The 16,442-nt window shown below is 41.1% G+C and overlaps 1 pseudogene; it reads right to left on the bottom strand.

The window, feature by feature from the left end:
- Positions 1 to 2,456: 2,456 nt before the first annotated feature.
- LOC129066995 (glyceraldehyde-3-phosphate dehydrogenase-like) lies at positions 2,457 to 3,313 on the bottom strand (annotated as a pseudogene).
- Between the last annotated feature and the right edge of the window lie 13,129 nt (positions 3,314 to 16,442).

Below are 16,442 nucleotides of genomic sequence, written 5' to 3'. Positions count from 1 at the left end.
CTTTTAAGAGAGTTTCTGTGTGGTCCCCACACTGTATCACTGGTCCCTAGAGGGTCTGTTCTCCACATGCTCCCCCCTCCCCACAAAACACACAGTCTCTCACATTCAGGGCTGGCCACCTCCTTCCAGAGTCTCCAACAGTTTTAGATAAAGTTTCTCTCTGAATCTTTCCTGGATGGTGTTGGGAAGAGCTCTGCAGCTATACTATAACACAGGGTGGTGGTGGTGACATGCGGACCCCGTTCCCTCCAGAAATCTTCAGACTTCGGCATGCCTGCTCCCACGGTGCTATTCAGGAGCCTGCACCTCACAGGCCTCTTGCTGCCTCAGTGGCTCGCTGGTCCTGAGCTAATCTACAGCTGCTGCAACTCTGTGCAGCCAGCAGTGCTGGGATGGGCAGCGGTGGTGGGCTGCTTAGAAAGCTCAGGCCACTGGCACCCGCGTAGGTGGGCAGTTCCCACATACTCCTGTGCACTCCCCATGCTCTCGCCTGCCTAGGCGCTCACTCACAGATGCTTTCACTTGCTCTCTGCTCTGTATTCTGACTTAAAATCCAGCCCATGTCTGGGAGCAGATGAATAGCACTGTCAGCCATTCTGCTGCCATCTTGGAACCTTCTGATAAACTTTGTTTTTAAACTTGGTGAAAGTCTATTAGCTATCTAGAGGGAATAAGGAATAAATTGCCAAAAATGTACAATTTCCTCTAGAGAAATTTCAGAACCCAAAGGCTAATTTACATGAAATGCTGTAGAAAAGTAGTTGAAAGTCCATTCATACTCTTATTCCACTTCTATGAACTTAATAAACGTTCTTAACAACTATGCTTAGATGATTCATGAAAATTTCATTAAACAAAGCTAGCCATCATCTCAAGTTATTTCTCTGTTAACTATTTTTATAGCACATGCATGTTAGGTAAGTATTGAAAAAATCACAAAAGCAAAAAAACCTGAAAAGAGTTAAATACATGGGTTTTTCTTTTTGTTTTACGCTGTGCTTGACATACATGAAGTAATGGATACCAAACAATTCATTTTACTGCACCTTCACTTGTACATTTGTTCTGAGGTTGCCTAAAACATTTAAATACAAATAAAATGAGTGTGGCAAAAACAATGAAAATAAACAGCAGGTAACTTTACAAACAATGAAGTGTGAACCATTTATGCCCTTACCGAGAGTAAACTAGTCACAACTAAAGGAACACTTCTGTAGCTGTAGTGAATGGTGTGCACATTGAGACTGAGTATTCCACAGATGCACACATGGTTCAGCAGGTACTGTCCATGGGATAGCCATTTCTACTGCAGCCCTCTAAGTACCCACTACAGCTCCAACTGTAACTGAAACCAACTACCCCTTCTATTCCCCACCAGGACAAACCAATAGGTAGGCAGTTTTATTTGCTTAGACATGGGAGCAATTTTAAAACTGACCCCTGTGAAGCCACAATGTACCAAAAAATACTATGTCAAATATTTATAACTTGTATAAAAATTCCACATCCCCATATTGGCCACCTCAAGATGAAAATATAAATCCCTAACAGGCTCTACTCCCCTAATATTAAACATAAAAACCACATAGGAAATAAAGAAATTCAAATAGAAATAACATAAACCTGCCATAAATCATAAACAAAAAACTACTTGTGGGACAGCATGGACAACAAATGGTATACTGTGTAAATTTTAGAATGAGGCAGACAAAAGTTGGAAGTTCAGTTAATTTTCTCCTCCTGCTCCCGCTTCAGCTTCATCTCCTTGGGTACCCGATGTCCACAGTGTCAAGTTGTCTCTCAGTAATTGCATTATTAGTGTGCTTCTTTGTATGACTCTTCACTTAATGTATCAAATTCAGCAATGGTTTCATCAAAAGCCCTGTTTGCAAGAGAACAGGCTTTCTCTGGGGAATGCTGAATCTCATAATAGAACACAGAGAAGTTAAGGGCCAGACCCAATCTGATAGGATGTGTTGGTTGCATTTCCTTTTTGCTGATTTCAAAAAAATTTTTTAGAATCATTTAATATATTTAATAAATTTTATTATCATACAAAGAAATCATGTCTTTAACTCAGGCTTGGGTAAATAGAGCACTCGGTCAAATCTTCACTGAATTACATTTTAATTTCACATGCTGATCTTTCATTAAAGGTTAGTAAAAGACATAGCCATTTTTAAATATTTCTATTCTAGAAAATGGATGCATGGCTCTTCAACAATTATATATTACTTGCTGTGACTATAATATAGACTCATGAAATTTTGGGGGGTACAGTGAACTTTATTGATAGAAGGTAGGGTTCCCTAAGCCCCTTCCTTCTTCGGGGGGTCTAGGATGGAATTTGGAGGTCAGGAGATTCTCAGTGTGTTGGGAGATCGATTTGGGACAAGGACTCCCCAGCAGCTGAGGGCCTCTCTTCCTGTCACTGGGGCTGGTGGTCCAGGGGAATCTTACTCCTTGGAGGCCATGTGGACTATAACATCCACCACCCTGTTGCTGTAGCCAAATTCATTGTCATACCAGGAAATGAGCTTGACAAAGTGGTCATTGAGGGCAATGCCAGCCATAGTATCGAGGTGGAGAAGTAGGTGTCACTGTTAAAGTTGCAGGAGACAGCCTGGTTCCCAGTATAGTCCAGGATGCCCTTGAGTGGGCCTTCTGTGCCTGCTTCACTACCTTCTTGATATCATTATGTTTGACAGCTTTCTCCAGGCAGCAGGTCGGATCCACAACCGACACATTGAGGGTAGGGACGCAGAAGGCCATCCCAGTGAGCTTCCCATTCAGTTCAGGGATGATCTTGCCCACAGCCTTGGCAGCACCAGTAGAAACAGGGATGATGTTCTGAGCAGCTTCCCAGAGGGGCCATCCATGGTCTCCTGGGTGGCAGTGATGCAGGGACTGTGGTCATGAGATCCTCCTCAATGCCAACGTATTCATTGATGACCTTGACCAGGGGGACCAAACAGTTGGTGGTGCAGGAGGCGTTGCTGAAAAACTTCATTTAGTTGTCATATTTGTCATGGTTCACACCCATCACAAACATGGGGGCATCCTCAGAAAGGGCAGAGGTGATGACCCTCTTGGCTCCACCCTTCAAGTGAGTCCCAGCCTTCTCCATGGTTAGTGAAGATAAGAGTGGACTCCACGACATATTCAGCACCAGATCGCCCCATTTGATGTTGGTGGGATCTCTGTCCTGGAAAATGGAGATGGACTTTCCATTGATGACAAGCTTCCTGTGCTCAGCCTGGACTGTGCCTTTGAACTTACCATGAGGAGAATCATACTGGAACATACACACCATGGAGTCGAGGTCAATGACAGGGTCATTGATGGTGACAACATCCACTTTGCTAGAGTAAAAAGCAGCCCTAGTGAGAAGGTGCCTAAACAGTCAAAAATGTTCACTTCAGCCTTCGCTATCATGTCTCAGCGTTGCAGCTGGTGCTGCGCAGGAAGACATGGCTGTTTGTCGAACAGGAGGAGCAAGAGCCCAGGCTCATGAAATTTTAACTGGAATCATAAAAGTGCCTCTTGAAGAATTAATATGATTTCCTTGAGAAATAAGAGAAAGTTCATAATCCATCATATTTTCCAATTATCTTGGTCCCCAGAAATTTTAGAACTCAAGGTAAGGTGCTCATAGTAATTCTATTATCCTGGGTTCTATTGTATTTATTAATATTTCTTCCCTAATTCTATACACTTCTGTTAATGGTGGTTCAATCATAAAAGTACAAGAATACATATTCATTGCAATAATTTAAGTATCGCAGGAATGTGTGTGTAGGACACAAGTGCCTGCCCTGCAGCTGCTAATCTGCTTTTTCAGAGGGAAGCGTGGCTGGTCGTCGGAGAGAATACCCTGTCAGACAGGACACACGCACTCTTATAGGCCCCTTCCTGCAGCCAGGAGTAGTTTCAAAAAGAATTTAAATCTTTAGCTTGCTTCTCTCAAAATACAAACAAAACATATTTTAAAAATCTAGCAATAATTATTCTACTTTCTCATTTTACCCCATCGTCTTTCATTCTACGGTGTACAAAAGGTTTTTTTTCCAATATCCTCTCACAAGACTCTTTTGAGCTCTGTCCCCCACACTTTTTTATTACCTCTCTGGCTAAATGCTCCCAGCAGCCTCTGGAGTTTCAGGCACAGTAACTCTCTTGCTTGTTTCTCTTATTTTCTGTTGCCAAGTCCAGAAACCTGACTTTCTAAAACTCCTCCAAAGCCAGGTGGAAAGGGAAGGGCACTTGGAAGGCAAAACAAGACAGCATTTTTTTTTCAGAAACAATGAGATTTCCCAGGCACCACGGCAACTCCTCTGTAAGCGAAGCTGGTGCAGCTGTTGTGCTGAGAGTCAGTTACAGGGGTCAAGCCTTGCCTGTCATCTGTGAAACTGAGCTCCATACAATTAGACAAGCAACTTCAGGTTTCTACAGTGCTGCTTGTCACGTTAATTGGTACATTACATGAATTCTGAAATAGAAATCTATTTTCTTAAGGAAAGGGAGTTAATCTAACCAAGTTGTTTGTTAGCTGACATCAAAGTATCGCTTGCAAAGAAGAGGGAAAATGTCTATTTGTGAACCGATTTCTAAATCTTTACTCAACTCTTGGATAACACACAGATCTTAGAATGATTTAACACCTTACACTCTCTCAAATTTGTATCATTATTTTGGGGTATTTAATTATATATTATTTTTAAATTCCACAGGATAGCCTTAGTAGTTTTATCAATTGATATGTTTTAGAAGCACCTGAGAATTTACCGCTTTTTGTTCATTTTTCATTTAATCTCAGACTTTCTATCTGGGGTTACTTTTATTCTGCCTCAAGTACATCTTTTAGAATTTTCTTTTAAAATCTGCTTGTGGTGAATGATTTTGATTTTGATTCATCTAAAAATGTTGTCCCCATTCTTGAAAGATTTAGTCACTGAGCATAAAACTCCAGGCAAACAAGTTATTTTTGTTGGGCACCAGGAAAGCACGGCACTACTTCTGGTTTCCATTATTGCTTCTAAGAGTCAGCAGTTAGTCTCATTTTCACATTTTGAAGATAATCTGCATTTTAACCTCTCTGGCTGCTTTTAAAATATTCTATTGACTCTTACATATTCTGTTGTTTCACTGGGGGTATATCTGGTGTTTTCTTTTTTATTTACACTGCTTGGGACATTTTGAGCTTCTTGAACATGTGAATTGGTGTTTCATCAGTTCTGGAAGCTACTTTCAGAAGAGCTAAGCAGTAGCATCAGTGCTCATGAAGTATTCTTCAACATCTTTGGTACCTGCCACTAGCACCTGGCTGGCTGGCTGTGGCATAGGTTCAATTTTTATTAGAGGGACAATGACCTATTGCCTGCTCATGGCTATTGTAGTTACTACAGTGACAATCGGCACCTTCTAGCAAACTGTGATTGTGTATGGCTGTAGGATATCTTACAGCAGGTTTTTCAGGCTCCTGGCTCCTATTTGGGCAAAGGTGCTATATGATTAATGGCAACAAAATTGTCTTTCAGGTTAACGGCTATTTCATTTCATGTTTGCCATGGGTGCTAGTATGAAGATCAGACAGAACATTGTGACCCTGTTACTTTTGGGCAGTTTTAGAACATAAACATTATAAATTTTTGGATCTCCCTTATTGCATATTTGAGATGGGAAATTTAATTGAAGAGCATACTTAAAAACAACTCTTAATTTCAGACCTTCCACAGGAGCCGGGATCCAGACATGCTTCTGGAGGTGCTTATATAAAAGGTTTCCTTTTACACAGACTTCTTAGCCTAGAAAACCCTGCATTGCCACCCTACTGCCAGTCTTAGAGATCATCTTTTGTTGGGACTGGAGATGATGCTCAGACACAGTTAGGGGTCATGATATATTTATCAGGGATATGTTTTCACTTTCTGATCAGGACACATGGCAAGCTGATGTGTACTTTCTGTTGAACCTGTGCAGAGACCACTAGAAGGCACCTTATGGACTTGACTACAGCAACCTGCTTTCCAGTAGAACTCAGTGTGTTACCAGAGAGGGGACCTGGCCTTGAGTGCATCTGCCTGGGGCTGCCCGGTAGTGTCTGCGTTCTTGACTTCATGTAGGAAAGATTTCATAATATGAGTTCAACTGATTTTGAGAGTATGTTTATTAAAGCTGGGGACAGTCAGACAAGGAAGGGCTTAGGAAAAAAGAAGCAACAGCAGAGAGACTAGGCTGGGCTGCTTTGGTTCTGCTGATATGTTATAGGGAAGAAATGAGCTGAGGCGGGGCTGCCTTAGCTCACTGAGAAGTCAGAGAAAAGGAGGCCTTGGGGTAAAAGGTTCAGGGGGTTAGCCCAGGACTAGATGCTGCTGCCCATTGCTTCCCTTGTTGCAAGTCTCTAGGGATCCTTAGAGTTTAGGAGATGTGTGCCTGTTGGGAAAGAAAAGGGGGAAGGGGACAGGCGTGTTCCCAGGAGGGAGAGCACAGGCCGGGACCTTTGTCTTGAGGCTTTATCTGTCTCTTGTAGGCAGAGGGGAGCTTAGGGGAGGTCTCAGGAGAGGGTTTCAGCAGGATATTCATCTGTTTTCCAGGTGTGATCTTTCAGGGTTGTAGTCTCCACTGATTGGTCAGCACAAGGCAAGGGGTTGTTACTCATTGCAGCTGGTCCTGGCATCTCCCTCCTGGTTTTGCTGGTTTTCTGGGCCAGGAGCTGAAACACAGCGGAGGTGTAGGATGTTTACTCTAGGGGGGTGACCTTCTGTATTGGCCAGTCTGTTCAGCTCTCTGTCTCAGTTCCCCTATTCCACTTGCCAAGAAATTTTCCCAGCTTCTTACAGTCCTGCCTCAAATGCCTCTCTACTCAGAGGTCACAGGGTCATTAAGATATTTGAAGTTTGGTGTTTTAAGGACATTTTCACTAAACTCTTTGGAGTCTATATCAGATGGCATTCTGGAAGGCTTGTGACTTCCAGGGTTTAAACTTCCAGTCTGGAGGTCCAATACAGAGAGGACTATCAGTTTGTTCCCCATGAGATCAGCCTGAATTGTACCACATTTCTTGATTCCATTGCTGATTGAATGACATTGAAATTGCAATTAAAATTAAATTTGAAATTGTAGTTTCAATTTCTAACGTTTCTTGGTTTGGAAAACTGTGTAGAGTCTGAGAATATCTCTTTATTTTTCCAATAAGATTTAAATTTAGACTTCAGGGGTAATATAATAACAGATATCTGCCAGAGGTATGCCAAAGATTTCGATATACTGCAAATTTCCCTCGACATTGCTTGCCCTACTTGAACATTCTTGAACCTCTCTAGAATTTTACAACTTACTTAACAGTTTAATTCTTCATCATGGTAGTGACTATCTAACACAGAGAGTAGCTCGAGGCACCTTAGAAGCCTATCTAGGGAAACACTCCAGTGAATTGTCCATATGGGAGCACAACCCAGATTTTGCTTCTGGTGGTCTTGAGTCACAGCTATAAAACTATAGGCGGAGAGACGACGGTCAAGATTAATGATATTGCAATGAGATCAGCAATAGCACTGAAGGGAATGTTGACAGGTAAAGAAAAAAAAAATTAGTACTTAACTCCTGTTCTGGAAGGAAAAAAAAACTGCTTGCCTGGTGGCAGGACCCATTGTCTATAGGACTGAGTCTTGTCATACTTCTGTGTTTTTCAGAGCTTAGAAATTGAGAAAGCAATAGGATTCCTCACTTTGGGAGAAGTCGGAGAAGCTCAAAATTTCTAATAGTCCTAGCATTATCTCCTCCTGTGGTTATTAGAATGCATTTTTCCTCTGGTTAAGGATGTAGCCATGGCATAGATAATTTCTTATTAATTGTCATCTTTGTTCTTATTTTTAAAAACTGAGCAGATGCCCCTGAAAGCTTCTCTTTAAAGTCAGGTTCCAAATCCAAAACTATAGAAATTGACAGACTATCTTTTACAGCCAGGTCATCTTCAGCATCTCTACATGGACATGAAATAGCACCAAGCTTTGCTCCTTTGTCTGGCTTGTGTAACCTATGTGACCAGAATGCAGATTCCTGCAATAATTAGTGAATGTTCTCAAAATTGCTCTACAAGACCAAGAGTTGCTTCTGCCAGCATACCATGGAGTGAGAAATGTCAAGTCCACAGGAGGAGCTCACTCTCCCCCTTGGGAAAGATAATTATTAGTAAGTTCACTTTTTCTGAGTAGAAACTTACAAATATAAGGAAGAACTATTAGAAATAACTGGCAAAGATTTTATTATTGATTTTGAATAAAAGAAACAGTATTCCAGGCACAAACCTGGAATCACTGGGCAGTGGCTAGTGGAACACCAAAGTGGGATTCTGAAAAATAACCTGGCTGGTATTCATATTGGATAAAGATTTGGATTCTTTGTCACAGCACAATTAGTTCTGTGAGAACTAGATCAAAGAGAAACAACGCTGAAACTCTTCCTACTGACAATACTAATGGACAGGCCCATGAGGATTTTCTCTGTGTTCCCTCTGTGACCACTCAGTGCAGACATTCTGGTTCTAAAAAAAAAAAAAAGTGATCTGTTAAAGTATTTTAAAACACAGATAAATTAAGTCGAAGTATAAATTTCAGAAGTTGAAGAAGCCCTCTCAACTGACTTAGTGTAAAGGCTGGTCCACCCAGAGCTCCCCCTGGAGGCCGTCACTGCTGTTTCTGCGGCCCATGCAGCCCTGCTGAGCGCTAATATGGCCGATCAGAGTTATGGTCTTCTCATGGGTTCATGCCTTCCATCGTGGGAAGAATTGACCCGGTTTATTCATTTCTTGTTATTGATATTTTCCCCTTCACTATAGGGACCAGTAACCTTGCACACTTTAAGTTCCAAATTAGTGGTGATAGTTTTCTGAAGACTATGAAGAACATTCTGAGATACTTGGACAAGAGACAGATATTCTATGCTACCTGTGGTTTGCTGGTAACGAAAATGCCTATTTTCCCCAAGCGTATTTTAAACTTTCAAGCATACTATAGGTGAGCCCCATTGTGTGACAACTGGCAAGACTCAAGACATTCTGTAATGCTACAAAGATACTCCCTGGGTATCTTTGCATAAGATAAATGCAAAATTTGTCATTTCCAGAGAAAGGTAAAATTTGTGACGTGGGAATCTTTTCAAGGAACTAGAATTGCTACACAGTAGCTACCTCAATTTATATAAAATGCTGTCATTCATTAAAAGGAGTAGTCTTATTGTTATGCATATCTATGAATGAAAGTAGTAAGAATTCTTTTAATATAAGGACACTATTCTCTTCCGAAATCGCATGTGGGATGGAACGCTGCAATGGCTGAGCTTATGGGCTCTGAAGTGCAATTGCTTGGCTCAGTCTGGAGGATAACATCTACTAGCCTTGTGTCCTTGTTTAACCTCTACCATTTTATTCTTTCCAACTACAGGGATAAAAAGCATACTTATTTCACTGAGATGGTATGAGAATTAAACAAAAATATGATGTACAGAAGGCCCTTGTATAATCCTGGGTACAGAGCAAAACGCTCAAAATTGCTCTATAACTTTTATTCACCTTTTATATTGAGGTATAATTGACATATGAAATTATATTAGTTTTAGGTGTACAACATAATGATTTGATATTTGTGTATATTGTGAAGTAATCACCACAATAAGTCTAGTTAATGTCTATCACCACATACAGTTACAAAATTTTTCTGTTATAATGAGAACTTTTAAGATCTACCCTCTTAGCAGCACATTGTATCCTCATGACTTATTTATTTTATAGCTGGAAGTTTTTATCTTTGATCCCCTTCATCCAATTCAGCCACTGAATTTTAGTCATTTTCCTGCAGCATGTTGAGTATCCTGTCACTAGAAATATGAAGGCATGTTATGAAGAACTGTGTATTAGAGCTGTGGTAGAGTGAGAATTAATGCAGAAATTTAGATAGAGAGTGGTCCTTTAAAGTCCATCCAGGATCTGAGATTTACATTTACATTACAATTATGTCTTATACTTTTATAAAGTTGAATTATGTTTGTATGTTTAAAATATGATTGCATCAAGGGATATAATTCCTAGTTTTTCCATAATGTTCCATTTTCTGAACAATCTCTAATAATTTCATTAGCAAAGTCTTATATCTTTTCTTAGAGTAAAGCAAGAGGAGTTGGCTAAATTAGAGAACATGTCCCCAAGAAAACCAGAAAGTCACAATGGGGATCAGGAGTAAAGAACTGAATGTCTTTTCACATGAAATATTAGTTATTCTATAACAGAGCTGTTGTGCAGAAGGCTGATTTTGAGTCCTTTGTCTCTCCGTCCCCTGGGCGTTTTGTTTTGGACAGTTAGTCTTATTACATTGTTAGGTTAAGTGCTATCCAAAGGTACTTTCAAGACCGTCTATTCCACACAGGTCGCCTCCTCTAAGCCCCTTTCTCTGTGTGTATTCTGGAGGTGCCCCTAAGCTCAGAGACAGCATCTGGAAACAAACCTGAAAAACCTTTTACTTAAGGTTATTGACCAACTTTCAATTTCCTTTAGTTTATCAGAAATCCCTCCCTGTCAGAAGTACAGGTTATATTCTCTAATCAACAGCTACAATTCTGAAATTTCATCAGTTAGCAAACAAGACTGCTCCTTGAGGTGTCCACAGAATCACAATATTTTCTGGAATTGAAGTAGTCAGACTGTAGTACCTTCATTTCAGCTGTGAGAGGTTAAGTAATTTCCCCAACTCTACAACACTAAGTTATAGTGCAATTAGGACTGTATTGAAGGTCTGACTTGCAATTATCTTCCCTCCACCCCCTCAGCTCCTAGCACACTCACTCATACATTCATCAAAATAGCTGTCTTCACGTGAGAGAGAAAACATTCTCCTAAAAGACTCAAACATGTGTGCTCATCACTGACCAGCAGAGTTGGCTCATAATAGGGGCCCAGTAAAATGCTTCAGATACAACTAGACCAAACTTTTAAAGCCCTAAATTAAAACAATCCTTTTAATGCAGGAAACTTTAAGTTACAGAAGAGGACCTTCAGACAAAGTCTCTGATGATGCTACTCATTTATTATGCTGATTGGTTCTCAACACCAAGATTACCGAATCCAGGAACACAGAAATGTGTTTCCTCATTGATGATATGTGGGATGGGGCAAAGGAGAGTCCTGGTCCTCACTGGATGAGACTTGCCTGCTCTCTGTGCCCTGCCCTCTCCTCTCTGTTCTCCAGCATGGTGTGTCTGTACTTCCCTGGAAGCTCCTGGATGGCAGCTCTGACGGTGATACTGATGATTCTAAGCCCTCTCCTGACTTGGGCCAGGGATGCACCAAGTAAGTGCATACCTCATGGGTAAGCTACAGTGGGGTGAGAAGGAAAGGGTTAGCTTTGTCACTGTGTACAGGCCATGTCCCTTAGAAAATCATGACATTTTCTTCAGTGACTACCTATCTTTATCATATGGATCCCCAATTCTTTCCACAACAAAAGGAGCCTGAGTGTTCGCCCTCTACCAGAGCTGTGTACGGGGCTCCATTTATATAGGTCGTTTCTTCTTGACTCTGCTCCAGTAAAGCTTCTCCAGCCTCATGTCCCATTCCTTCAGGGTCTTGAGATGACTTAAAAATAATGGTATCAAACTCTTCCCATCCAATGGTTCCATTTACTACATTGAATTACCCAAAGAAGAGAAAGTTTCTCTGAAATTTTATGGGGAGTCAAAAGGAATTAGAGGGGTCTCTCCTTGAAAATCCTGTGTATGTCCTCAACAGAATCTGTGATGCCTGTGTCTGTGATGTAATATGTAAGGGGCCTCCCCTACTCTATTCTTTCTTTTCTCCCTGAACCCCAATGTTTATAAGGCCTGTGTCCCTATAATGGAGGTTCTCTCACACAAGTTGGGGTTAGTGCTCTCTACTCCTCTTGTGGAAAGCCCCCTTTGGAGCTGAAGCAGAGATTCTTGGTACGTGGAATGACCCTACAGATAAGGAGCATCTGTGGGGTGTTCTTTGATTCCTTAAAGAACTTAAGGCATCTTCCGAACACCTGGCCAGGTTAGTGTTCATTACAAATCTGTCTTGAACCTTTCTATACTATCAGTCCCTCCTACACTGCCTCCCTTCTCTGGCCTGAGCCCACAAGTAGGGATTCAACTGGTAGAAATTGTATGAAATTCTCTTTTTTAAGTTAAAAATATTCAGATATTAGCAGTTTCATAGGTTCAAATTATACACCCTGAGCAGGAGTACAAAGAGAGTGTGAAGGCTGCTTACATCCCACAGGGCTGAAAGTCAATAATCAAGTCAAGAGGACTCATTGGTCTCCTGGAGTCTTGGCCCCAAATGTCACGGGTGCATTCATCCTGTCCTCTGTTTTTCTTCCTTAGCCATGTTTGGTTACCTCTACTTCCAGTCCCTCCATATTCTTTTCCGAACTACATCATCACCATCCCTGAGATTCCCTGATGTTCGCACAGACCCTCAGCACTGGAACAGAGACAAAAGAGCAGTCTCAGTTCCTAAGACAAGTAGTGATAATTTCTTTCTTGCTTTTGGTTCACAACCCAGTGCTCAATCCACTGAGCCACACCAGCCAGGGATATTTTCCCTCATTCTTAAAATCACTTTTTTCTTACTTGTATGTTTCTTCCAACTAGTATGAGAAGAAAGAGGAAGATTCTCTGAATTTATCACAGGAAGTAGAAGTGATATAATGAGTCATCCAAAGAAAAGAGTGTAGAAGCTTGAGTATTCTGCTTTCCAGGATCCCCACAATGATCAAATCCCAGAACCTGGGTTCATTCACTTAGACCACAAATATTTATCTGAGCAACTGTTATTCACTGGGCTCTGTTGTAGACTCAGGGGAACCTATCTGAATATGATAGAAAGTTCCCTATGGTCATGGAACTTAGCTAACATCAGAGGAGAAAGACAATAACCCAATAACAGTTAAGAAAAAAAATTCCGGGAGTATTAATTGCTCTGAAAATAATACACCAGTGCTATGGGACAGAGAAAATCAAATTTACCTGACTGCAGTTCAGGTGGTTGGGTAGCTCTCCCTGAGAAAGTGACATTTAGAGACATTTGAGACCTGAATGATGAGAGAAGCCACTGTGTAAAGATCTAAGGGACAAGCGTTCCAGGGAAGGAACAGGGAAAGGCCAAAGTGTGGGAACACGTTTGCCATGTTTAAGGGACAAAAAGAAGGCCTGTGTGGCTGAGGCACAGCGGGGAAGCCGGGGGTGACACTGACATAGGAAGAGGGGGGAGGAGGGGGATACAAATGATACTGGGCCCTGATGGCCGTGGTAGGAAATCCGAATTTTAGCTGAAGAGATAGGTGAACTACTGGAGGGTTACAAGGAGAGTCCACTTATATTTGTTTTTTAAAAAAATACCTCTAGCCGCCATGTGGAGACTGAGTTGTAGGGGTTTAGAGTGGAGTCAGGGAGGCTGTTAGGAGCATGGACGCGTTCTCCAGGGAAGGCGTGCTTGGGGCTTCATTCTGCGTGGCAGTGACAAAGACAGTGGTAAAGGTAAGGTGAGAAGATTTGGGGTAGCTGTTTGCATGCCTTCTAAATGGACAAAATGGGGGAGGAGCACAAAATCAAGCTTATCTGTAAGGATATTGTCTTAAGTAATTTGAATAAACTTGGTGGTGCTGTTTATCAAGATAGGGAAAACTGTAGAGGGAAATAATTTGAAGTGGGCGATAAGGGATAATAAATATTTTGTTTAAGTTCAAAATGACTTTTTTAAATTTACGTGAATCTGTCAAGAGGTCAGTTGAATACAGGTGCCTGGAGTCCAGGGACCGGCCAGGGCTGGAGGTGTATATGTTGGTGTCATTGACACATGCGCTGTGTTAAAGTCCAGGAAAGTGGAGGAGGTCACACAGTGAGGGAGCGAGGGTGTGCAGCAGACGAGAAGATGGGACGGGCTGAGCCCAGAGGACCAAGGCCCAGTGCGTCAGCCGAGGGGACTGAGAAGGGGTGCCAGTGGTGTTGAGGAAAACCAAGAGAGTGCAGTGCATGGAGGTGAAGGGAAGCCAATTTTCCCAGAGTGAGGAGTGGCCACGTGTGGTGAGAACCACTAGCAGGTGGGGAAGCGAGAACATGCAGAGGAGTGAGCACTGGGTTTGGTGAATGAGACATGAGCAGTCAGTGAATTGTACAAGATGGAAACCAGATTGGACTGTTTCGAGAGAGAATGGGAACTGAAGATGTGAAGGGTGGATTACAGGTGACTCTTTTGAGCAGCTGGCCTCATGGACAGACTGTACTCTAGGATCAGGGAGTCAGCTGGACCTAAAACACAAGAATAAAAGGACCTGAAAAGAAGCTGGGAGGATGTGAGAACCAGAGATGTTCAGTTAGCTGCAAGAAACCTTATCTTACAGTCAGTGGTGACTGGTTATGCAAAAAGCTATTGATTATAAAGCCAATATTTATTAGTTACCTAGAATAGATCAGTTATCACCCTAGATGATGAGGATAGAGGCATCAACAAAAGAAATCTGGTCTCTGTCAGCATGAATCATCACAACATTTTGCAGTTACTGTGTACCAGACCTATAAATATGAGTATGTAATTCTCATAACCATCCTATCTTATCTGTAGCAATTAAAAATAATCTATAGAATCTAAAATTCAAAGAGTTTAAGTAACTTACCCAGAGTCACATAGTTAGTTGCAGAACCCAGATTATATAGTCTAACGCTCCGTATCTAGAAAGTCCTTCTCTTCTACGTCAGCATGCTCATATTATGTTCATGTGTATCCCATTATTATACATAAAAAAATTTTGTCCTTATGTGTTCAAAATGATATTTAGTGATAAAATTAATTAAAGGCAATTGCCAAATGATGAAGATATTATTTACTTTAGGAATAGAAAGGTCCTGTGAGCTTGCATTCATAGGGGCTAGAAGAATTAAAATAGCAATGTATTTACTGAGTACTTATATGATCAGCACTAGGAAGATTCACTATTTAATTTCACACTTAACAATAACTTGTTAAGTAGGAATATACTATCATTAAATCCATTTTAGAGATAAAGAAAAAGGCCTATGGGTGTTAAAATCTGACCTACGTAGAAGAGCTAATGTTCAAATTTAGATTTTGTAATTCTAGAGTTTGGGCTTCTAATCGCCACCACTGAACAGTGGCTTGGTTGAGTCTGAATTACTGATGAAATCTCTGATGTTCACATGTGCACATATGTGTCTTAGGGTTGGGAGTTGGCAGATGCAAGAGCTGCTAGTTCCAATGTATAGGAGAAAATTACGTTCATTTTGCATTTATAATTTTAAAACTTCCATATGTGCTCATACTATACTGGGCATACTAGAGTATGTGCATACTATAGTGGGCACATGAGGAAGACAACAGAAATATTAAATACACTCCTTTTTTCTGAGATTTTATTAGCAATTTGGGCTAGGGTTGGCACATAAAATACCAGAAGCCCAGTTAAATCTGAACTTCAGAGAATCGACAATTATTTATCTGAAATCCAAATTTAACTGGGCACCCTGTATTTTCATTCACTATATTTGGAATCAAGTTGGGCAGTGAACAAGGACCAATAATGCTAACCATACAGGCTACAGTGAAGAGCAACTTCACACATTTTTATTTTCCAACTTTCTCATGTGTCGAGAAGGCACTAGAGGATGTGTGAATAGACCTGGTCTGACCGGCGTGCCCTCCCCTCTGCCATCATTTCTAAGTGAAGCTCTCTACTCAGAGTCTGGGGATCTGCTCATTTTTGTAAATGCTCTATATGACAATGTCATCCTAGTTTCTCCCCTTCTGAAGGGAACTGACTGTGAAAATGAGAGTTCCACATCTGGCCAAGGCTGGTCATTTGATGTCTCCTGGTATTATTGGGAGCAGAAGACAGTTAGAAAATGAATTAGTTCGGACATTGAGCAGGAATCAAATGGCTGAGGCTGTAGTTTTCTACTGTAGGTAAGTGGTGGGCCAGTGGCAGAGAAATTAAGACAGAAGATGATGTGGGAGAAGTGGGGTATAAAGGGATTAAATGGTAATGGAAAAATACAATAAAGATTAAATCAAAAGAAAGAAAGAAAAAGAAAAAGATGATGGGAAGAATAAATTACACGACTTGGTGAATGACTGGCAAAGCAAAAATATAGGTAAACCTTGGTCCTGAACAAATTTACATTGCTAAAAAATTACTCTGCACTGAGATCAGATTCTAAAAAAGACAAATTTCATATAGGATGAAGATTTTCAACAGATATAATATTGCTAGAACTTTCTATGTAATTCTCAGCTGCTCCATAATTAACAGTGGCTTTTTCACCACAGATTTTTCAGATGGTTCACATTAGTGGAGCTCACCCTGTGAAGGTTCACCACCCCTTCCCCCACTCTTTCCACCCCTAGAACATTTGACAACACC

The sequence above is a fragment of the Pteronotus mesoamericanus genome, unplaced genomic scaffold (genome assembly GCF_021234165.1).
Source record: "Pteronotus mesoamericanus isolate MK-2021 breed Mesoamerican mustached bat unplaced genomic scaffold, CSHL_Meso_final contig_20, whole genome shotgun sequence".
NCBI lineage: Eukaryota > Metazoa > Chordata > Mammalia > Chiroptera > Mormoopidae > Pteronotus > Pteronotus mesoamericanus.
The sequence above is the reverse complement of the archived record's forward strand: the minus strand, read 5'-3'. Positions and strand labels throughout refer to the sequence as shown.